Source organism: Thunnus maccoyii, chromosome 5, assembly GCF_910596095.1.
Source record: "Thunnus maccoyii chromosome 5, fThuMac1.1, whole genome shotgun sequence".
In the NCBI taxonomy this organism is placed as follows: domain Eukaryota; kingdom Metazoa; phylum Chordata; class Actinopteri; order Scombriformes; family Scombridae; genus Thunnus; species Thunnus maccoyii.
Window position 1 is genome coordinate 15,894,616 of NC_056537.1, and position 25,905 is coordinate 15,920,520.

Sequence of the window (25,905 nt, forward strand, 5' to 3'; positions counted from 1 at the left end):
TGTAACTAGTAACTAGTAATTAAAGCTGTCAAATAAATGTGGTGGAGAAGAAAGTACAATATTTCCCTCTGAAATGTAGTGGAGTGGAAGTATAGAGTAGCATAAAATGTAAATACTCAAATAAGATACAAGTACCTCAAAATTTTACTTAAGTACAGTACATGAGTAAATGTACTTACTTTCCACCACTGAATATTTTTCTCCGCCTCTTGGAAAAAAAAACTTTGCTCATTCTGCAAAAACTAAACCAAAGAAAAAAAATATTGCAATGCAAGACAAAATTTTATTGGGTTATGATGTTTTGAAACCAACGGATCTGAATACCAGATGGAATTACATTCATTTTGGACACAGCGGGCCTCCATGTAGAGGTCTGAGAAACAAAGTTACTGTGTAGATAGTTCTACTGCAGACACACAGTACGCAGAAGAGAGACAGGAGTTGAACTGCTCTCCTCTTCAACACCACAAGCTGTCGTCTCATTGTCTTGGCCCGGCACCAGGCGCTGGAGTAATTGCAGCAGTGTGGCATTGTGGGGAATACTTTGCATTCCGACTTTCACAAGGAAGTTTTTCTTCTTTCCCTCCCTCACTGCAACCTGCCACAGATAAAACATGTCTCAAACAGTGTTGTTTCTACAGTCACACTGAGACAATGCGGGTATGTGTGTGTGTTTGTGTGTGTGTATGTGTCTGGCAGAGGTGGTAGTGGGATTATCAGGAGTCACTAGCGACTGAAAGAAAAAAGCCATAAAGTGGTGGGGTGTGGCATGTAAAATCTGTCATTGTTAGGAGAGCCTGTTGGCTGGCCAACAGTTTAAATGGAGTTCAATATCAAATGCTATTAAAAGGAGGAAGTTAAGAACAAGCTGAATGAACTTAACTTGACATATTTTGTTATAAATCGAACACAATGGCATATCTTCTACAACCATCCCCCCTTTTCATTTATCATCTTAACTCTTAGAACCCTGCTGATAGCCCAAACATACAGAACCAGAGGATCAGCAATCAATAATGGGAGAATGTTTTGCCCAGAACCCACACCCCTCCCTCAAGACCACCCCCCATATTCTTGACTTAAGAGGCCACATCTGTTTTTAATATCCTTGCCTCCGTGCTGCAGAGTTACACAATCATGATCAAGTGTGCTTTCTGAAAGGCAGAAACACTCACAAATACGGACGAGGACTCATGCCAATACCAACACAAACATACACCCTTTTATGGCACACCAAAGCACTGAAGAACAAGATGTCACTGTGATCACTGGCCTTGGTGGATGTGTTTAATAACATGTAGTTGAGATGCATGTAGTTGAGAGTATGTTGTATTATAAAAAGGTACAGATACTTTTAACTTCACCTGGCATGCTTTAAATCAGTTTTTATGAAACTTTGGGTGATGATATTTCACTGCTCTGTTCTGCTCTGTCATTGTCAAAGTTATGTTTAAAATTGCAAAACATAAGGGAATGACAGCACATTTAGCAAGGAAAGAGTTAAACTGCAAACTGTTCTTTTAGCACCATGTATTATTGTCAGCACTTTATCTTTATTGTGTGCCACAGTGACCACATTTTGAGAGAAATGAATCTCCTACTGAGAATTCCCCGATATGTTACGAAACTGGAAAGATGCCACAGGCTGGTTGGTCTCAGCTTAAAGCTCCTCATGCAGAGTATGACAGCCGTTATGACTCCAGATCACCTTACATTGAACTTCCCAAGTGGCTCCGGGATTCCTGCAGTTAGACTTAGATGTCATGTTATGAGCACCGTGGAGTGACGGTGGAATTTTTCAAGAACTTGTGTACCGGGGGGGTTATGGTATGTTTTTGATTACCACAACTGTAAAATTGTAAAATGTAGAAGTATAAAGCCGCATCTTTTGAAAATGAACATCTGCTGTGAGTATTGCATTGAGAATTGAGATCCCTATTTCATTGTAAGCTAACTAAAAGTATACATTAAGAGCATGCATGCAAAGTAGCCGAACACTAAGTAGTAGCTGTATGTAATGTCTATACAGACAATCACCACAGGTACTACCCCGAAACAAAACAAGAAATGATTCAAAACACTTTTCCTTACAAAGCACTGTGATGACCACATTTTTGTGAGTTTTCCTTTCTTCCATTGTGATCCCATGCTGGCATTCCTTTGGCTCTTTTTTACGACTATGCCAGCTCAGACTGGCTCAGCTCTGCCAAGCACCAACACAGCACTGTTACTTTATGGCATTCTGTGATTCTATACAGAGTCCTCCATTATAATTATCAGTGCAATTAGCTGATTCACAGCATTTTAACACTGTGCCTGAACATATTCAGACATCTCATCAGTCATGGTTTAAAGCCCTCTGTCTCAGTGGGAAGCTATTCAGTTTCTTCCTGTGCTCGGCGGCTGCTGCTACAAAACAGTGTTACAGTCTAGAGATGTAGATTCATAAATTACACTGGTTGATGGAATTTATCATACCTTTCCACATTTTACTTGTCTCATTTGAGTGTGTATGCTGGGACAGGCAAATGAAGACATCTCTTAAATTAGTTGCCTGTGGTTGGAGACTAATGTAGGAGGAGAATGAGACACTTCTAAACTTTTTGTCATTGGGGTACTTCTGCAAAATGCCAGCTGTCCATGCCACTGCACCTTCCCCCTCACCTTGCCTCGCCCTTTTAAACATTAAACATTTATCCTGTTATTAGTTTTTTCTAATGAGAAATTTCTGACAGTTAGTATGAATGGCTTATCTAGTAAACACTAAAACTGGTTCTCGGCATCAAATGATCTGTACATAGACTGTATAGTAACACACCTCCTAAATACCTAACTCAAAAATAGATACCTTTTCTTTCAGTCTAAAGCTGATAGAAGCAATGAGCTTCATACTCCACCCAAACCTGCCTGACCACTACCAACAAATAGGGCGCTGGCTATGATTCAGCCCAGACAAAGCAAACAATGACCTGACCTTAATGATGGAGATAGAGTTAGCATGTCACCAGAGGCTGGGCGATAACATTTGTGACCTATACCTCTGGCCAGCTTAGTGCCTGGCTGGCGCACTGCTGGTGCCATTCTGTCTTCTGCATACCAGCTGATTGAATGTTTCTTGTCTGTTTCCCACAGCAGATTGCAAACTGTCTAGCCATCCTTGAATACCCCCCGCACCCTCAACTCCACCCATATCGCCATGCTTGACTGCACACTGTGAAGCAGTGAGCGCTTCCACTGCTATCTGCTTCATCAGACCCTGATGATAGTGTGGAGACTGGCGTCTGAGCTGGCCGATAGCCGTCGGGCACTCTCTGTTCAGAAATAGAGATGTGCAGGAATGGAAAAATATCACAAACCCAGCCACTCTTTCTTCCCCGTCTTTAATTCTGTTGTTGCATCATCACTGCTTGTGTTAGTACATACACCTTAATCCAACTCTGACTCATGGATTATCTTGATTTTTGTAAGAGGAAACAGTCACAATATGTATGTAGGAACTTAACCGCTCTCTAATGCTGAGTTCTATAAAAAAACATAATGTGCACAGGAGAACGTGCCTAACTACATGTCTCCCTCTTCCTGACTTTTCTCTTCAGTTGAAAGGTGAGGTGACTTCCATTCAGAGGTTGAGTACTGGTCTGCTGTGCATTTATGCTCCTGCTTCCTGTCGACTGTAAGTCTACTGGTAGTCTGGCAAAGGGGTCACTGTACAGGACTTTGTATTCAAAGAGGAGAACAAACAACGGAGACCTTGACCCTACAGACCCTCCCCCTCCCCAACTCTCCACTCTCCAAAATATCAGTGTCAAAGGACTTAAAAAAAATTAAGCTCATGTTCACATCAGCGTTGTGTGTGGGCATGGTGAGCTTAAAAATCAAAAGTTTGACAGAATTACTCCTCATTTCAATTTTTTCATCAGTTCATGAAAAGAGAGCACAACATAACAGGTTTGTTTTGAAATAAATCTGGAGCAACACTGCAAGGCAGTGAATCCTTCGCTTTTCCAGCTGACTGGCTGCTCTGATTGTAGCAATGCTAAGCGAGGTCAGTGGAGACTCCCAGTAAATGGCCATGTCGCCAGTGCTCTCTGCTGCTGAGTCGACTGACGAAATAATGAACCGCACAGGCTTGTTTGATTTCCTCTGGAGACAGCTGAGCGGGAGTCTGATCCACATACAGCCCTGGCTCCCACTAACCCAATCTGCTTCACCCCGCTCTTTCTCTAGAGACAGCGTCTACACAGGCCTTTTTAGGGTACATCTATTCGCTGTGATTTATCATAAATTAAAAAGCTGGGAGCTCAGTTGCACAGCTAAAATGCCCTCTCCGACTGCCTGGCCATGTTCCACACTGTCTGAGCTAGATTCCATTTCCTCTCATGTCCATTTTGTTGCTATTGTAGCAGACCAATAATTCACATGAAATTGTGTGTTTCCAAGGGAAAAGTTCATTGAGCCCTGCAGTTTGTGGTGCATACTGATCATGCTAAAATTAGACAGCTGGCACATATGAATATTTTATATACCACAATATTATGTAGCTGTACATATTGACTCTGCTGTGAGGTACAAAATAGTGAAAATAGTGATTTTGGCTAGATTGTACTGCACTATGGTGGTAACATAATTACGGGTGCAAAACACAGAAAAACTGGTAAAGGCACAATCTTGTAGGATCACACCAAATCCAGTATCCTTCTGGGAAACAAGGAGGTTGGCTAGCATGCAGGCAGCCAGTGGTGATGTGTCTTGGCAGGCACAGATAGGGGCAGTGTAGTCATGGACCCAGTCATCATCATCTGGCCACACATTCCTACCCTATCTGTGCAGTAAACTGGATCTCCTTCTCCCTCTTATCAGCTGTAAGGAATTTTCTATCAGAGGCCCTCTTTCTCTCTCTCTCCCTCACTATCTCTTTTGCTCTCTTATTCTGACTCCCTTACTCTTTTTTCTCTCTTCCTGTCCCTTCCTTCAAACTACAGAGTTGACACACAGCAGAAACGGTTAATGGTCATTAAGATAAGGAAGCAAGGAGACGTCAGGCGGCTCCTAGGACAGACTGGAACCCAAACAGCTCCGGTGCCTACTGCGTCACCAAGGTGGGAGGCCGTTGGCCCCCAGGAAGTATCATTCATATACTGTGGGCACATGCACTTTACTGGCACATTTAGTCAACATCAATGACATCATAACAAGGCACTTTGTCTCATTTCCTCAGATTTGACCACTTATACCGAGAGCTGGTATGTGAATGAACAAAGTAAAGCCTTGTTTTTGTCCTCAATGTTACCTCTTTAAAATAGGGTTTAGTTAACAGTCAGTTGTTGCTGTGCTCATTTCTGTGTATTCCTAGATCAAGGTATATTCAATTTTGCTTATGTTATTGAAATAAAACCAGTCTCTCTGGTTTTATTGACTGTTACTGAAACTGTAACAGTTTTTCTTTCTCTTTTCAGAATTGCCTCTGTGTTGCAAATGCAAATAACCACATCTTGCCTTGTGTAAAGTGCTTCTAGCTTCTAGGCTCTACTCTTACAGCATATTATATATAAATATATAGTTTCACTTTGGAGAAGATTTGACTTTTTAGAATTACCATGTTTAAGCTTTAATGTTAATCCAAGTTCTTTGTCAGATGTAAGAACTATGATGGAACTACTTTAGAGTAAAATAATTTATGCTTGACTGATTTGTTCGTCCACTGATAGTCATGTAAAATGGTAATCATAGAGTTGATGAACATAATTCACTTAACCAACGTGGCCTTTTGTTTCAGGTTCTGGTACCCTTGATATGTTCCTCCACAGCAAATTACATGGATGTTTAATTTTCACTGTCTGAGAAAGTGACAGTTATTTTCTCCATTCAGCTGAAAATAGTAACTACTTCCACAGTACAGTGTTACATGAAACTATACCAATGCCCGAGGCTGTAAATCTGAAACTGCTTCATACAACTCTGTTTTCCATTGGTGCTCCTCCAGTTGTAGTACCACAACTGTGTAACTGTAAGACCAGAGGGGTAAGCTCCTCTTCCTCTTCTTCTAACATAAAAGTATTTGAAAAGAAATTATGTAAGCTTCAATTCTAATCTCACACTCTTAGTTCAACCTCCAAAGATACCAAACTCCACTGAACAGTTAAAGCAATAAGTAGATGACAAGAAATAGACCTGATGTGGATAGAACTCCCAAATGGGCAATGTAAAATAAATAAATAAAGTATAATGAAATGAACATATGAATAAAACAAATATATAATTGACTCTGAAATATATAATTATTGGTCTCTTGGTCAGTCGGTCAATTACTTTAGTCCAGACTGAAACATCTATTAAAAACTATTGGATAGGTGGCCATGAAAATTTGCAGACATTCATGATCTTCAGAGGATAAATACTCCTGACTTTGGCAATCTTTTCCTTTTCCTCTAGCACCACCAGCAGCCTTATGTTTTTGTTTTTTAGTGAAATAGCTTGACAACTATTCGATGGACTGCCATGTAATTAGATACATATATCCGTGGTGCCCTGAGGATAAATCTAATGACTTTGGTGATCCCCTGACTTTTTCTCTAAGTTCCATTTTTTCAAGAGGTCTCAACATTTTCAGGGGATTTATGAAGACAAACGTCTGCTGTGAAATAGTAGTAGTAACAGTATTTCCCTCTAGGAAGTTTATGGCTTAGTCTGGGCTCTCTGCTGAGATAAGGATTATGACTCAAAAATCCTGCGTGCAGAGAACCACTTCACCACTGTCCCGTCCTTTGGTCATCTTAAGATTTGGTCTCCACAAACTGCAAGCTGAAATATGGCTACAATTCATGCCACTGTGCCCATAATCCTGTAGTATCAAAGCACAGGCAGAGGGGTCTCTCTTTCCTCTCTCTCCCTCCCTTTCACCCCTGTGTGATGACAGACCCCTGAGAGGAGCCCTTTGTTGGTAATTGAGCTTACCTCATTTTCAAAATACCAGGAGCCCTGCTGGATAATAAAAATGTGCCTATACTGGGGTACATATTTCTGGCAGAAGCCAAACAGCGCTATGCACAGAAAACAGAGCTGTACTTGTTGAATTAGACCAGAGAGAAGGAAAAGGTTTGTTTTTTTCATTCCCTGACTTTTCTTTGGTCAAGATTTTTTTCCCTGCTGCCTTAACTACAGTGGAAGAGTGGCCTTGCGTGGAGTCTGGATCGCTGGGACCTTAGTAATATCCACAAGGGAGCCTGTAATTACTCAGACAGCAGTGCTGCCATCAGGCCACGCCTCCAGCACTCAGCAGGCCTGGCGGCCTGTAAACGTGTCAGTGGCAAGATGTCTCCTCCTCTCTCTTATACACTTTCTTACACACAAGAGGGAGGTTGAATATACTCTCTCAAAGAATACTAAGTACATAAGTGACCTTCAGTGTCTACCCATTTGGACAGGATGATGGTAATGACTTGATGCTCTTGGCTCTTGAACTACAGAAGCAGTTATCGATAACTAACTTTATAAAAAAGAGTGCTGAGTTTGTAGCTTACAGTATCTGAGAATCAGGGTTGCCCCAAGGTGTATTGAGTAATTGAGAGTCTTGTAAGTCTTTTTACACACAGGACATAATTTTAATTCAAGAACCTCCACTAGCCCTCTCTAACAATACTAACAATAATGAAAGTCACTGGAAGTGCTCTAGATAATTTATGTCCTATTACACCAAAAGAAATAAGGCAGGAATGTTCAAGATGAACTTCAGATAACTGTGCAATGCGCACATTATCTTCCATACTATTGGTGGAGCAAACTCCACAGAGCTGCACGTGGTCATACATAGGCACACAGGAATGCTTTTTCTCCTCACTTACACACAATCTTGAGCACTAACTATTGGCTATCTTACCATCAGTGTGGAGGCTGGCAGACACGAGTCTTTGAAATGTGATCCTTGTCCCAGCCAAGTCCTGCCTCCCTCACCCTAATTGGATGATTATATCCAGAACAACATTATTTTAACTTGGAGTGAGACATGGGAGTCCTTTAATGCTAAGTAAATTCCTCTTGACTTGCTATTTGTACCCGTGGCAAAGAGTTACCAACTTCATGCTGTCAAACGACTGCCAGATTGTTTGACTGTGTTAGCGTTAAGTGTAAAGTTTCTCTAGATCCAAGGTGAATACAGCTACTTGATTCAACAATGTGATTTTACATTAATATCAGCAAAATCAAAACATGACAGATCTGCACTGCTAACTTGGGGAAAACTATTCCCGTACACACATGACATTCAGAAAAAGTCAATTGGCCAGATAAATTGCATGAGATTATTACTGTCCAGTTGGATACAATATAGATATTGCTACCCTGTTTCTTTGCAAAACTCAGCAGAATTCATTTTTGAGTCAGACTAAATCATCAAGTTCCTCCTGCATCCCTCAAAATCAATCAAAAGCAACTGATCTATGAACAGCAACAAAAACACTGGTCCAACTGACACATTTTGAAATACAGAAGGATGATTACTGTACAATTATTCCCATTTCAGTCTAAAGGGTTGAAATATTATCAATGTCGGTCAAAGTGCACCCTTTCTCCTCAACATGAGAAGGCTCTTTAGTGGTCTAAGGGGATGTCAGATTGCAGGCCCTCTTGGTTACTTAAACATCCATTTGAAGGCTAGGACAGGACTGGGAACAAAGCAGGGCTTGGCTTGGCCTTGTCAGCACTTTAGCTATTTCAGTGGTCATCCGTGTATCAAAAAATTCTAAAAACAGACAAAGCCTCCAGAATATTTGCTTAAACTCTCAGTGCCCCATAATCATGCAAGTAATGATAGTGTGTTTGCTTTGTCCAAACACCAGGGGCTCTGTTCTAAACACATAGAAACACACACATAGACATAAGCATATACACACACACAGCACTGGGACAATGATGGATGTGAAGAAATTACAGGCCAAGGGCATTGAGTCTCCTTCTAGTCATTTAAATACACAAAGTACATAAACATAGGAAGACTATACCAAAATCATATTCCATTTATACTGAAACAAACTATTAGTGAAATCATAATGTTCACAACATGGGCAGCCAATTGTTGGCAGAGATGATCCTCAGTTTGACTCACTCAAAGTCAACCAGACGCCAAGGCTAAAGAGGAACAACACATTGATTTTATCCTTATTAGTGCTGGATATTACTTAGGTTATGCTTTCCTACAAGTCATCAAATGACTCTATGCAAGCGTTTAGTATTCTTCGTAATGAGAAACACCCGTGTGTTATACGGTCCAGGGACGCAAATACATTTGAGTCAGTGGCAATGTATTCCTGAGCGATTTTGTTGAGAGACATTAAAAGCTTGAATAAAAATAAGTTTAAATATCAAAGGCTTTGGTTAAAAAACAACATCTACCCGGAGGGGAAAATTGTGCAATTACCTACAATGTGCCAGGCTGCTTGCCAGTTGAAAACCAGGTCATGGAAAATGTACACATCCAGCACAGAGAAGAGGCAAAACCACAGTTACATAAGTATTCTAATAGCATTGTCATTCTTCATTTAAAAAAAAAAATCTTTCACTTGTTTACAATAACAAGAAATTCTGCAGGCAGTCAGTGTGTGTGTGTGTGTGTGTGTGTGTGTGTGTGTGTGTGTGTGTTGCATTTGTGTGTGCAGGCACATAAAAGTGAGCTTCAATTCATACACGGTCATTTCCTCTCTTTTGAGTAAAGTGAGTCAGAATAAATTACAGTAAAACAAACACATACACTAAATCAAATCCTGGTGTACGCATCACCCCCGTCACCTCTGGCTTGTACACCACATTAACAGTCAAACGTATGCCAAGGCATTACTATACCAGCAGTCAAAACTATGCCTATTACATGATTTTCTAATTAGAGAGCATCCTGTCACGACACTGAGTGAGTGCGAGTGAGAAAAGAGGGACTTGGTTTCCTAAATGCTCCTAAGAGCGAATTAGCATTAGCCTTGTCACAAGGTCAGGGTTCACATCAGGGGTATGGTGGCAGGAGACAAGTCACATGACCACCTCACTGATGTTTAAGGTTATTGGCTGCCAAGCCCAGCAGGTGAACAAACACTCGACTCTACGCTCTAAGCAACATGCAGCAGCTTCTGGGGAGTTGATTCTGTCATCACCTGGCACAGAGCTGGAGGTAATGCTGCTCTCAGAATAGTGTTTTCTCTCACATCCAAACCTGTCTTAATGGGTCTGTGTCTAATTTAGATTTCTATCCCTAAGCCTGACAGCATCCTGAAAAGAAAAATCTAGAAAACTATGTATGTATTTTAGCAAGAGCGCATTAAATTGCTATTCTATTATTAGCTCATGTTTGTGCATCCCAACTATTTACATTACATCTGAGTTACAGAGCTCAGCATCCGTTTTTCCGAAAAACAAATAAGAGTTGATCTTTGCAAAACCCAGAAACAAACGCAAACAAATTCACAGCTGCATGACTTCAATGCCCTGCTGATGCTATTTTCATTGCAGCATAACATGAACACAATCTCTGCCTGTAGGTTGAGTAAGAACACATATGTATGATTAAAAATGACTTGCGACATGTGTTTGCCTAGACCAGCGTGGCATTTCCTCTGAATGCAGCAGACAAAAGCCAACACAAGAAACATATGATTCAGAACAAAAAATAAATCATAAGCGAGGGCGTATATAGGTTAAAGTAAGTGTCTGTCATCCAGGCTCTTATTTGTTTGTACTCATTCCCAGGCTGTCTGGTTTCATTAACACTTAGCCCTTGGCAGCACTCACTTTGGCACAGCATTGAGCTGGAGGATGACCACTGCCATGCAGCCTCTGCAAACCAGGAGATGAGGACATGTCTTCTCCACCCATTCATACTCAACCTTACCCCACCCTGCACAGCACCCTCCTCTGGCACATATCAGTTCCCTCCACCCTTGCTCATGTGTCCTCGGGCCCAGTCCTGAGGTTAGATGCATTTGATATTTTTATGCTTTGGTTCAATAAATGCAATTAAGATGGAGTAAATCTTGAAAAAAGTCAGCCGATTTTAGATCATAGGCACAATGGGCATGGTGGATGCTGGGTGGAGTGAATGGTGGGAGTAGACAGCCACTCAGAGACCAAGGAGGCAGTCCTAGGATGTTGTGTTTCCAGTCATTATTGCCTTGCTTTGTCTAAACCCCCCTCTGGCCAGGTACTCCCCCTCCACTCCTCCTAACCCTCACTCTCACCCACAATGCACCTGGAGCAAGGCCAGGGCTGCTGTTAATTTGGCCTCATTATTAAGTTAAATGCAGCGCGGGCGGCAGTGCTAGAGCTAATGAGCAGTGCAAAGCTGGCTGTGCTGCTCCCAGCCTCCTGTCCCAGCCATTAGAAAAATTAGAGAGTGGAAAATGAGTCAAGGGTTGTGCAGGCCTTAATTGAAGTCTTGAATGAAACTGTCTCTGATATGAGTAAACCCTGCTCTGACTAGGAAGGTCTCAACCTTCACTAAGAGATAGAATAGCTGTTGCGGGCAGAATGTGCATTTGTGTCAATGATACCAACATGGTGTAGGACGAGGTGTTTTAGGCAAGAACCAATCCATGGTAAACAAAATAATTAAGTTACCTTAACAGTATCTTCCAGCTATTGTATGGACATGTGTTTGTATGTATATGTGTAAGAGAGAGACTTCTTTTGGTCCATGTATGCATGAGATAGTATCAGGGCTGTGTGGGTGGCAGGGTTTCTGCTCAGGGGGAGCAGTGGACGGGAAGGAGGAGCTCAGAGCAGGGGCACTACAAAAATACACATATGAGAGACAAACAGGGCACTCAGCTTATCAAAAGACAAAGTTACACTTAAAGCTTTCAAAGAGCGGAAAAGATACTGATTTGTACGGCGTAAACTGCTCAAAGCTGTCCACTACTCTGGAATAGTATACCTCTTAAGTCATCTCAGAGACTGTCTATCATCTAGCCACTCAGTCAAGACCGTGAGAGACTGGGAGGTTTAGGAGTCCCTATGTTTAGATGACTTTGAGGGTTTTTCCTCTGCAGCCTTGCTAAATTGTCCAAACACGACCACACTGGCATTCATTTGCACTTCATCCCTACACAGCTTATCCTGACCACACAGTGACAATGTTTTTCTGGGAGATACTGGGGAGATAGCTGGCCAAATCTTTGAAACCAAATCAGCAGCTTACAGAGATCAGCAAGAGGCTCCATTTCGATATTAAAAGAGAGAGAAAGATCAGCTCACTGTTTAGGTTTGGCTGAACCCGTGTAGGAGGGGAGAATGGCCTGAGGTTGGAAGACCATGGGCAGCAGATGACGACGACGATGGTGTGTGTGCGAATGTGTGTTTTGTGGCTTTCTTATAATCAAACAGATATATCTTTGCTTAGATTTTGTCTCACGGGTCAGAGGTTGTAGTAAGTGAGCTGTATTCAAGTGCCTCATTGAGGCTCTCATCTCCCTCTACCTTTTGCTGCATAGTTTTAGCCAAGTGTCTGGCTGGGGACAGTGTACAGCAAATTCATGTCACAGTATTGTCCTCCTGCAAGCCTGCTTCTGATGTAGAGCACTTAGCCATGTTTATAGCCTTACAGGTTCAAAGAGAGGCCAGCAGCACAATGGAGCAGGGCAAGTTGGCTGCAGCACCACTGTGTGGAAAACACCATCACGCACCAAGGAATCAAAACAAAGACAGAAGGGAAAAAACTCTGCAAGGATTAAGGAAATTACCGTTTTTCCCCATTCTATTTTGCCACGTTTAATTCTGCAAAAAAACATTTCCTCAACACAACAGCGGTATTAGCCAAAAATCCTGTCGCACAATAACGGACAACAGACATAAAGTTCATTGCTGCATCGGTCGAAAACATTCTGTATTCAGTCAAAATATTTTCCAGCCTGTGAAATGCTTTACTTTTACAAAGGTAGCCTCTGATTGGAGAATATGCTTTTCTCTGTAAGTCATTGGCCAGGTGAATGGGTGGGGCCATAAGGCCATCTACAGGGCAGTGTTGTCAAAATGATTACATCAATATACATGACACTGCTGACTGGTTGTAACAGCTCTTACTTCATGTTGACTTCCCGTCACAAGAACAGAAATCTATGCATACTTGGCGTCAGTGTAGGTGAAGGGCAGACACGAAGGCCACATTAAAGGGATAAAACTGGAGTTTGGGTTTTGAGTAAATGTTTGGCTAACTCAGCTTCATCACATGTCCGGCATTTAACTAAATAGTGTGCTGACATTGACCATCACATACAATAAAGGCAGCCAGTCTTCTCGTGGTGGCCTTCTCACCCCAACCAGCCCCTGTGACCTGTCCTTCAGCCCCCCCTCCAATGCTTTAATCCAGCTAACCTTGTCAAAACCACCAGACCTCATTCAGAACAAGCAGATGACTCTCTGCACGCCAGTGGCCTCTATAAATAGAAATTTCATTGAGGAGCAGCAGGCTGAATGGGAGGTATTGTAAACAGCAGGCCAGCCTAAAGCCTTACACAGGGCTAACCTGGGAAAGTGATGGAAAGTGACATGCTGCAGCCATGAGGCATGCAGTACAATAACAAACTGACACCACTGTACCACTGTCCACTGTCCTTCACTTTACATGTAAAGGTTTTACCTCACATTGTTAATGGCCCAAAACCTACTTGCAAACAGCATACTAAGAGCATTCTTTGGGTTAAGCAACAAAACAATGTGGTTCATGTTTATTCTCAAAGTAAGAACACTGTTTCTGACAGATTTCAACTTTCCAAACTTTCATGTGACCACCTTTAACAATACAAAAAATAAGAGGTTTGTAGGAAGAAAAACTGCTGCTCACTCTGCATTTTATGTATTAACAGTTGCAACATGCCATCCTTAACTGACCGTGAAGCAGATAACTTCCCTTATAGTTGTACAGTACATACAGTATGTCCAGTTCTTCTCCACAGATAATAAGTAAACAGTTGTTTTTAGCCACATCTCTTCATCAGCCTGTGTTGGGCACAGACCCAGTCTGTCTGTGAGCTGCCTGATTCACTGATCATTAATTCAGTTTACTTACCCCGATTTATACACAAGGCAGTGTAACAAGCCCATTCTGGCACGGGTTAAAAGGTTTGGCATGGGAATTATGTCTTCCTCTGGAGGGAAAAAACATGTTGGACAAATCAAAGGATTATTTTGTGAACGAAACTGTGCCATTCAGTGATCTCAAAATCTGGCTGACATCTCATTCAGTCAGTTCAGCTATTTGCAGAGTGATGGATGTTTTTGATGTAGCCTCATAGGCGAGACAATTTGATCAGTGAGACTAAACACACACACATCTAGTCTGTCGGTATGGGCCTTGCTGTTGGTGCAGCAGAACAGCAGGGGTCTGACTCTGACGTTGACTCTTGTCTGGGGAAAGAACAGAGTTTCAAAAAACTGAGGAGGCACTTTTGTAGATTATATGTGCTTCTATTCACCCCTGATACTTTTGGTTCTCAAAATCTTTAACACATGGTGACAGGCTACAAAGAAACTCCAGCCTAGACAGGCACCTACCAAACCACACAAAGAGAGAGAGGAAGAGTGAGTGAGGGTGAGAGCGAGAGAGAGGCTAAACCATGTTTAAGCCACTCATTTGATTCACAATTCACACGCAGATCCCAGCCAGGGGGCAGGGATTTTGAGGAGGAGAGATCAGTAGCCAGGCTTAACTTAAAATGTCAAATGCTTTACTTTGACTTCATGGAAAAAAGACAGTTCAGAGGACCCGACAGACCACATGCTACCAAGCATTTTTCCCCGTTTCTTGAAAAAACGTTTAGACACAGACTGGCTCTTTCACTGAGTTGTAGCAAAACAACGAGGTGCTTCAGCCCTGAAGGCCAGTGATACCTGATCATCAAACTGCCACCAATTAGAGCATTAGGAGAAGTCATTTATTTTGCCTATGTTAAAGAAGGTGCTAAACTCCATGAATCATTCCCTCATACCCCTGCTGAAATTTCATCCAGAGCAGCCGTGGCCCCACAGAGAGAAAGAGGGATATTGAGGGGCTAAGTGAGACAAGGGCCCTGGAGACCATGCTCACCAGAGTAGACCTTGCCAGGGGCAGCCTGAGAAACGACAGTCCCCCATCATTCCTCCTCTCTCTCCCTTCCTTTCCTCACAGCCCGATTGGAGAATGTGGTACTACAAATTTATTGTTCACGACTGAAAAAATCTGCACGTGCAGGACGATCAGTCATAGAGCGCAGGGGGTTGGAGGTGGTGACTGACACCCTCCCCTTTTTCAGCCTATGACCTCATGCAGGTAAAGAGTGAGGCTTGGTGCTAGACTGCGCCCCTCTCTTTCAGCCCCACACCCAAATCTCCCCATTTAGGTATTTGTTGAACCTCCTGCATTGAAACCACTGCCTGTACAGGAACAGATTGGGTGTTGGGCAGCACACAAGTTTCCATGCCTGGTAGGCAATGAAAGAAGAGCTAAATAAGCCAAGTCAGCCTACCCCAACTCCACAACTATTATTGGAATCAGAAACACTAATCAGCCATTCAGATGATCTTATTCACTAGATTCAAGTCACATCTGTCAACAACAGACCAACATCACAGCTGAAACAAATGTAAGAAATTAACATAACACAGAAATGAACATTTAGTTGCCCTCAGCAACAGCAAAAGAAAAACGACAAACACTGAAGTGCGCACAGGCTGCCTGGTTGTGTGCTCCAGTGGAACAGGAAATTGTATGTTTGCATTGTGTCTCATCTGAGTGGTGTTTCCAGGTACCGCTCAAGTGGCTTCCTCTGATTTCGCCCCCTGAAGCTTGCCTGCTGACACCTAAGCTGTCATGGCTGTACACAGCTCTCAACACCCATCACAGTGGACACCTTAAATCAAATGTGTGACACTCCATGATGATGACAAATGTATCCTGATTGCTGAATTACATACAGTATGTATTGAACAGCAATAAAAGCACAGGTTGTGCTAGTTGTAAAATACGGTACCATACAAAAGTACCCATAATTTATTTTGGAGGTGAAAAATTCTTGGAGGGGGTGAAATCTTATCCACAGAAAACATCAAGACATGCTCGATATTTGTATATACTGCAGTTATCCTTTACAAACATGCTGCAAGGGATTCACCCCATTTGATAAACAGCACCCTCTGCTGCTTTGCCTCTGAACCATCCATCCATTTCCTACATAGCTTCAACTGTTGAGGATCAGGGGGGTTGAAGCCTATCCCAGCATGCATTGGGCGAGACAAGTCACCAGTCAATCACAGGTAAACACATCTCGACAGAAAAAGAAATTCATGCTCACATTTACATCCACAGAAACTAGTTTTGGAGTAAGTCAACACATGAGAAAGAGAAAAAAAACATGCTTTTTAAACTGTGAAAATATATTTCAGCAAACCAATAAAATAAGCCTATCATATCATAAAATAATTATTGAGAAGGTTCCCTATAAGCTCTAACTAAATGAACACATACAGTGTTTATAAGTTGGTCATCACAAACCAAACAAACAAACAAAACAATGTTCATTTTTAGCCACATCTCTTCATCAGATCACCCTCCATAGTGGACACAATCAATCATGTGGAAACAGAAAAACACTAAGAAAGTAAAATGTGAAATGTTGCTTACAACATTCTTATAAATACCCCCCAGGAGTGATATAGAGTGCACTACTCTATCATTATGAACAAATCTCATGAATTGCAACATAGGTTCAAGAGCATGGAAAAATGGAAACACTTATAACAGCCAACTTTTCTCTTTCAGTAAACCAGACCAGACACTTAACAGACATCATATGATGTTTGGATGAAAAATAAAGACAATGACACATATGTTCAGTAATAATTCAGATACCTCTTCACTTACATTTGTCATTTCAATTTAAATCTGTCGGTATCATTTTTGCCTGAAATGCTCAAGACAGATGATTAGGCATAATTCCCTACAATCAAATGTGGCTGTCCTGTATCAGGAGTCAAACCAAATCTGGGGAAGAGGATATTTCATCTTGCGGCTCTACACAGGGCTCCAACAATAACACCACCCCACTGAAAGGAAATTCCTCCGCCTTCTCTGCTCTCGGCTGAAACACACAGCTCTCTTAATCCTGCTCTGGTAATGAGGTCATTTCACAATGTAATTTTCTCCCTTCTTTTTTTCATATCAACAAATTAAAATCTGGTGTTACAGAAACACAACTTTATGATTGATCTCTATTTTTAATAAGACACTTTGTTTACAAAACTACAAATGATTAAATCCTTTCAAATGAATACTGTATGTTCATATGAGAATCTTTGATTCTTTAGATATTCAGTTTCTCTTATACATTACATATTTCTGCAGCTAAGATCAGAGGCCTTCAGTGAGGTGGGAGTGGAAGGAGAGGAGGTGGTAAGGCAGTAATGGAACAGACAGAGATGTTGTTGAGAGCTATGCCCTGCCAAAACCAACTCTGATCATTGCTCTGAAACCATCTGATTGCAGGATCAGCCAGTCTGGCCGTAAGTGGAGGTGACAGTGTGTCTGCGAGACACGTTACAAGTCAGAGGAAATTGGAGATAAACAGATAAAAGAATGCAATCTCTGCTGGAAGTAGCAAGGCACAGGGGGCAGGAAATAAACCTGTATTTAAGCTGATTACCCGAGCAGAGTCCCAGCCCCTTTCAGCAGCTCTGTACAACCCAGCCTCACCACTACCAACGCTGTTAATTAGAGATTTGCTAAGGGGAAAAAAGGCAGCCTTGTCAGACTTGCAGGAGTGTTAGTGATGGCTGGCTGGAGGGGGACATGCAGAGCTCTTAATTGGGTCTGTATGCTGTATCGGTGGCTGGCTGCAGCGCTGGTGATGATTGCTGTGAGCAGGTGGCCGTGGTGGCAGCTCCATGCAGGCCGTCCCAGGCCAGCCTGTCTGTTCTTGTCAGGACCTGGAACACTGAGCAGACAGCTCCTGAGCCCCGCGCTCATTACGCCAAGTTGCCCACCCTGTTGCCTAGCAACGCCCCCACAGCCCCTCCACAACACTTCCTCCCTGGTCCCACAATGTAACCCACAGTCGTGGAAGACCACTTCACACAGTCCAGCTATGGGAAAAAAGGTGAATACACCGCTTCCTCTCACTGTCCTCTTTAAATACAACATGTAATACATTAAACCAACCATAATGCATCATCTTTTATTTGTGTAATCAACAATGTGCATCAAATAGTATTGTGTCAGTGCCAGACTGAAAGCTGTGTTTTATAGAGCTGAAACAATTAGTCAATTTAATGATTAGTTGATGAACAGAAGAATAATGAGCGACTTGATATTCAATTTATCTTCAAGTAATTTTTAAGCAAAAATGCCAAAATGTCACTGGCTTTAGCCTCTCAAATTTAAATAACTACTATTTTATTTTTCTAGTCTTTTATGATAAATCTTTTGTCAGACAAAAGGAGGCATTTGAAAATGTCACTTTGGGTTCTGGGAAACTGTGATGGACATTGTTTTTGCTCTTTTCTGAAATGACACTAGACAAATTTAACAGAGCAACATTTCAGTGTAACAGGGATCTTCCTCATGCATTGTCAAGTAAACACCACAAAGAAGAACAAACAATATATGCAGACACAAACACATTTATCACTTTATCAGCCTTCTGTTTGTTTTTTGAACCAGCTTTGGATGTACATGCTGTCTACTTTCTTGGTTTTATATGAAACCATCATTACTTTCATTACAGTGGTTGCTCCAACTGAAAAATGACATTGATGTCTTAATCAGAGATCAGCTGAATCAGAATCCAATTTTCGCCTCCAAAGGGGTGTGTGATGTTTTTTTAATCAGGAAGTGTCTCAGACATGCTACAGCTGGTCATACATGACATTTGCGATTACAATCTGTCTACTAACAGCACTTCAAACAGGTGGACATGTGCAAGTTTCCACACATACAAGCAGAGGAGTAGTTAAGATCTTGTAAGCATTCTTGTTAAATCTGCTGCCGTCTTTTTCTGTCAGTAATCTTCATTTGCATCAGAGTGTATCAAAAGTAGACGCAGGGAGGGGGCAACTTCATGCAAACACTGACTTCAACTTCAATCCAGCAATCTAATCCAAAACTGTGGAGAGACAAATGCACCAGCTTCCTGGCACAAGTGTTCCCAGGCCTATATTCTTCTTCCAAACAGTCCTGGTGCCAATGTGAGTCCCATTGGCACAAGAAGAATCTTATAAAATTTATGAGTGATACAACTGCCTGAGGCAAGTTTTACAAGAAAAACTCTGAATTTGGGATTGCAAGGGGGCAGTACTTTTTCAATGCAGCATTTTTTTTCTCTCTTGTATTGCCAAATGTCATCAGTTCATTGGGGAAATCTAAGTCCCAGGAGGACCTAGCATTTCTTTTGCTGCGGTTAGATTACTTTGGACAGTAGTCAGCCAAAGTTTCATGATTCAATGGAATTTTGACGAATGCTACAAATGAAGTGTAAAAGAATCAATCATGTCAGGGTTTGACTGGAAGGACTTTGGAGAAGGGCATGCGGAACAGTGCCTGAGCTGGAAAATGACAGGAAACAGTAGAATGACATCAGTTGTGGCACAGTGCGAGACCTGTTTAATGAAATGGAGAAATCAATGGGCTTCTATAACGCCTTTTAAAATATGGAGCACACCTCAAGACTCCAGTTGTGAATTTAAAAAGACACACATAAGAAATTGGAGCAGAGTTGGAAACCAATCAAAACCAACATCACCCACTAATATGCAGTGACTAATCTGGCAGTAATACATGTTATTTTCACTTTTCGCTTCTCAAAGGGTTATGGCTTGAAACTAAAAGGAAAACCATCTTTGTTTTGCGCTGTGCCTTGAATCTGCATTATTCAAGTTGATTTAATCTAGTCAACAGTCCACTAAATGACACAGAGGCCCCACAGGCCTGTCAGTGTTCTGAGTGCAGGCTGTCCGGTCTTGAAAAAGGTCAATATGAAATCATAGCCCCACCCTGGAGGCTTTCTCTAACACCAGGACTTGTCCACATTCTGTGGTGCCGCTCTAGTTACTGAAGCTGGAGAGAGGGAAAAACTCTCGGCCCTAGACCCACCTCATCGTGCCAAGAAGCCCACGGCATTTGAAAGTTGAAAACCCAAAGGGTAATCATTTGTCACGGGCAGTTCGCACGTCTGGAATGTCTCAGTTTGTGCACTCAGAATATCAGACAAGATGGGTGGTGCTCCTGGAGATCAGGGCTGCTCTCATGTCGGACGATCAAAGTGAGCGGGGCAGGCACTACAACGTTCACACGCAGCTGTGTCTTCCCTGGGGTTGCACTTGGGCTGCGGGTGCTAGACCTCACTGTGGAAGTGCCTGTAAATAAATGGTTTTGTCACTGTGTTCACACATTCCTCCAACCAATGGGACTGCTCAGCCTTGTACTTCCATTAGCATAGGTTGCCATCCTCACAGCTGACTGCTGACATCACCTCATTACATACACACGGACTTCACAGAGGAAACATAAGACCATCATTTGGGTGAAATGACTATATGGCCCAAGATTAACTCTATTTAAGTAAAAGTTTCACAATCTTTTAAACAATTTTTAAAGGAATAGTTTGGGAATTGGCTTTCTTAGTTAGAAGAGTTAGATTGAAATGAAAATCAACACCTCTCACATGTGTCCTTTAAAAATTAAGCAACAGCTAGGAAGTCATTGAGCCCAGTCAAGAAATAGTACCGCACATATCCCTTGTGAAATTTAAAGTTTTTTCCTTTGTTTTTTGTACAAATTAAACAAACAAGATATAATATGGTAATTAGTGAGATTTAGAGGTGCTGGTAGGCAAGAGAGACAGGCTAGCTGCTTGCCCCCATTTCCAGTCTTTATGCTAAGCTAAACTAACTGTCTCCTGACTGTAGTTTTTTATTTAACAGAGACACAAGAGTGGTATTGATCTTCTCATCTAATTCTCTTAAAGAAAGCAAGTGTATTTCCCAAAATATTGAACTATGCCTTGAAACATCACAATAGCCATAGGCACTGTGATAAGCCACTGTATGTCTTTGGTTGAGGTGGTAGAAACAGGAGCAGGGGGTTTGATTAGAATGAGATAATCAGAAGGAAATGCACGAGTGCAGTACCTGTCCTATATGGTTTTTCCAAGAGGAATGTGAGGAATGCCCAAACCACAGTAGCCAATATTTGCTTTAGATGAAATGATAACAGCCCCTCAGTCCCTCACCAACTATGACTGGGATGCCAGCCAGAAACTTAAGCCCAAAGGAACACATTCTAACCAGCCAAACATTTGACTTGCATTGTGTTTACAATATGAAGTATAGTCCCACACAAACAAATACTGCTTACACCGTGTTACTTTGCCAGTGCTATGTCATGATCACACAGTCAGTCTTATGGGTGTAATCTGACCTTGTGTTGTCATTTAACCTTTGTCCTTGGCATCAGTGCCTCACACTTCCCTTTGCCCAGTGATGAAGTGAGCATTATTTTACAACCCTGTCATTTTTCACTCTTTTAGGTAGTGATGAATTGGGTCAAAAGGATTTGTTTATTTTTACCTTAGTCCAAAAAATCTTTCATCACATTTTGCAGCCAGGCAATTGGATATTTGAGATTTTAAAGGCTCAGAAAAAGAGAAAAATGAGCCTGCAGACTTACTAATAATGAATCATTATGTAAAGACAACATCAGAAAAGGAAAACACAGTGGATTTCCTTCGGGCTGGTGTGACATTACAAGGATGTTTAACTTAGGGTACCAAGGGAGGTGAACTACACAGACCAAAACACCATGCACAGGAGAGCAAGAGAGTGAGCAAGAAAGAAAGAGAGAGAGGAAAAGGGAAAGTGTAATTAATCACTCTACAGTCAGTGGGGCCTGGTCTGGTGGAGGTGTTCTTGAGTTCTGGGTCTGTTTGTTGCGCTCAAGAGAAAGGCCAGTCGAACAGGAATGCTGTGTATGGGTGGTCAATTAGTTTACAAATTTCAGCTGTGACAGAGGAATTCATCTCAGCCCTGGCCCCAAACTCCCTCCCGCCATCCCTGACCAAACCACATCATATTAGGGCCCAAACCTCATGCCGTGATCTGAGGCATTCCCCGGGCTGCAACATAAAGAAGCTCACTCCATTTAGCCCAACCTAAATCAACAGCCTTTTACTGTGGTTACATTGGATTGCCTTATATCCAGGATCAGCCAGCGCTTTTCGCCCCTTTTCAGTTTTCCAGGCGTCCGTCGTATTTCTAAAAAACAGACCTCCACCAATTTTGTCACTCTGCTTTTTCATTTCCATGGGATCACAACATTCTGCACATCCTTTCCAATTTGACTAAACACACTTATACCTCTGGACGGATCAGTTCTACTAGGAAAGCCAAACAAAAGCCACATAAGCAGACTGAAATCAAATTTGAATGTGGGATAAATATGTTTTCCTGAGCTTGTCATGAATAGTGCACTGAACCAAGAGTGTCTCTTGGAACATAAGTGTTTCAGATAATAAAATGTTGACGGCAACAATGATCAGGTTTTCCAGTTGGACATGCGAGTAATGCTTGGCTTGTACTACGCTCACTTGACGAATGAGGACAGCATCATAGCTGCAGTGGGCACCTAGCTATACACTTACACACACACACATCCAAGTGTTGAAAGACTAAAACCACACTCTGGATCATACCACAGTGCTGTGGTTAATCTGATGATTAATACTATTATCAATCATTCTCTCTGATCCAGTGACAGCGTGCCCACTGGGATTAAGCAGCTGACTGATTTAGTGTGAAAGGTTTCAATGTGCAGTCTCTAAAGAACTAAGGTAATGGCCATTATCCTACATCTTCACTTGCATGTTGCTGATTTCTACTCAATAGAATGATTACATAACATGAAATATTAACTCTCTTTTTTCTTCTAACACTGTATACTGCATGAAAGGGTTTGAGTGTCTATAGGCATATTTTTTTACCACATAATGTGCATTTATAGACACATGGACCTTTATCAGCACCCTTTCACATCCACTTATTCACCGCCGAAGTATGCATCCATATCTTTCTGGCTCTGCGTACGTGCAGAAGATCTCGCTGATTACAATGACTGCACTCTAATACATTTGTCGTAGTATGTGTATGTGCCAATTTGCATGAATATGTGTGTGTGGGAGTTCAGAACAGGAAATGTAAAGGTTGAGGTAGTTCCTTGGAAACAAAGGCTCCGGCATCTCCACATGAGTCCTTTCCTTTCATAGGCGCCTGAGGCTCCTGTCCACATCACTGTAATGCTCAAGAGGGAACATCCTGGAGCTGCCACCCCCACCTTTCCCTTCACCTTCTATAGATGGCCTGACCTATAGTACATCTCAGCCATGTAAAACAATAGTTAGAAGATGTTGAACTTTGTGAAACAAAAGCAACCTCTTACAGCAAAACTCTGTCAGACTGGTTGCCTTATTCCTGAGACTGAAACAAATGACATGCAATGCTGGCCATGATCTGGTTTTCCTCAACTTTGATTGCATGAGAACTTATGATTTCCCAGTGACTCACCAACCCCATCGACTTCACAAACCCTTAAATGCTCTCTTACAATCTTATCTCTCTAGGCCTCACCTTACAAGTTATCTTTCCCTCTTTCCCTCTCCATCTTTCATCCCTGCACTATTTCCATGCTCTTGCTCTCGTTTTTACTGCCCCGATTGAAAATTGAGTCATAACTTCCTGACGGCACTGTTCAAAGGTCACCCCCCTCCTCCCTCTCTTTGCTCCCCGCCCCCTTTCCTCCTCTCCCTTTTGGGAGGCCCCTCTTCCAACACGCCCAGCACTGCATTCCACAGACGGTGGGAGCACCTTCAAACGCTGCACAAGCATAGCAGACCGCCATTCGCAGCGGCACGCAGGGTGACTGAGCCCCGGTCTCAGCTGCCACCAGACCTCAGCTCTAGGCTCAATCCCTGCCAAGGAGAGCTTTGATTGGGAAAAAATTGCAATGTAGCAGCAACAGAGTCTGCGTGATGACAAGGAGAAAGCAACTGTGGCTCTAAAGGAGCAAAGTGATAACTGTGCAGTATTAGCAACCTCCAAGCTGCTGAGACCAGCTCCAAGTAAAACCCTCGTGCCACAGTGGGGCCTCTAATGTCTGTGCTGGGGGGCTGGCAGCTGCGATAGTGGGGCGCAGGCCTCAGAGCACCTTTTCGTCTGACCCCCAAATCCTTAAGGTCTCTACTACACTGACACACAGCTCCAGTTTCAGCCTCCCAAGGCTCACTCTGTGCTTAGCTCTCAAAACAATAATGTTCTTGTACATGGTCACATACCACAGCACAGCAAATGTACAGTGCTGTAATGAACACTCAATTAATCCATTAGTTGACCAACAAAAATGTAACAGATTCCAATCTTGACCGTTTCCCTTGCATGTTTCCCTCAGTAGCAGCGAAATAGTAAACAAAGAGACATGAGAAACATCACTGCTTGACTTTTTTCATTGCAAAAAACATGAGCCATTTTGGATTTTGGAAAAACCTGGTGGATAATGTGATGCAAAATATTAGCATTTATTTTAAAGCATAGAAAAATATCTTGATTTAACTCTAAATAGGTGCACAATATGTTGCTGAAAAAGGAGGGGCCCAAACGCATTTCAGCATGTTTTACAATGCTGTTTCAAAAATCTTTAAGAATACATGATTTATGATACAAATGAGTCTTGTAAGACACTGATTTACAAGATGTTTTCATTACTTTTAAAACATAATTATGCAGAGCATACTGCAATAATTTTGGCAAGAATAATTGTATAAATTATATATAAAATGTATATTTTGGCACACGACTGGTTGCAGCATAGATCAGAAAAACAATACAAACCTGTATCAGAGACACTGGGCACCGACTTGTCAGCTTTCATAACCTGTGCTGCTGTGTGTTATCTGGGTCTGGGATGGCAGGTCTGCGTTGCACCGGAAAGCTGCTGCATCTCACCTTAAGCACACACACAACATATGATATTTTCACAGGAGGAAATTATAAGCACAACAATCAAGATACCAGCCACAATTCACAGAAACATGAACACTGTCTAAATAATACAAAATAATATAATGCATAGTGACATATGTGTGCATACACAGTAGCATGTAGATTTACAGACAGGATAGTCATTAAGGATATTCACACAAACGCCATTAGGTTAAGTGAGCTACATCCCATCCTGCTAAAATATTAAATAGCATATGAGTATACTGTGAGGCAGGTATGAACTAGCCTATATATATATATATGCAGATTTTTAAAAACCTGCAGTTTGTAAGATAAGATGCATCATCACATTGTCAATGCTTGACATATTAATGATCTGTGTTGTTGACATTATTGTCTAGCACAGCAATAGAAGGCATCTGTTTTAGGAAATGTGAGGAACCTAGATCTTACAGCAGCAGTCCTGTTTTCATGTGTGTGAACAGAGACAGGTATGTCTCTCCTTTTGGCTGGGCTCCATTGTTAGCCTCCAGTCTTGCCTGCGTGCTGTGATTATCAATGCACACATCTGGATGGACTTAGTCAAGGAATCCTATAAAGAACCTAATGGGCTCTTCTAACATTTTTTGAAGACTGATTAAGAGCCGTTTCAGATCTTGTTCACATCAATGAGTTCCATCTGTGATTTATTTAAGTTTTCACTGAATTCTTTATCTACGTTACTTGCTCCCCTTCAGTGTAATGGGGGTTTGGGCGATTTAGGGGGGGATGGGGGACTTATATGCTTTGTAGGTAATGTGCCAGACTGCTGAATATTGCTTATGGGGCAGGTCAGATACTTGGATAAACAAAGAGGGCTGCTCCATCACTGACTAACTGATCATGCATTGAAATCCTATGTGTTCTGTACCCTTTTTC

General features: G+C 42.0%; 1 long non-coding RNA gene across 1 annotated transcript; it reads right to left on the reverse strand.

The window, feature by feature from the left end:
- Positions 1-263: 263 nt before the first annotated feature.
- LOC121897779 lies at positions 264-24,950 on the reverse strand. Its single transcript, XR_006096283.1, has 2 exons — positions 24,877-24,950; positions 264-598 (listed from the first exon to the last, which is right to left on the reverse strand). It is a non-coding gene; the product is annotated as an uncharacterized LOC121897779 (long non-coding RNA).
- Positions 24,951-25,905: the final 955 nt, after the last annotated feature.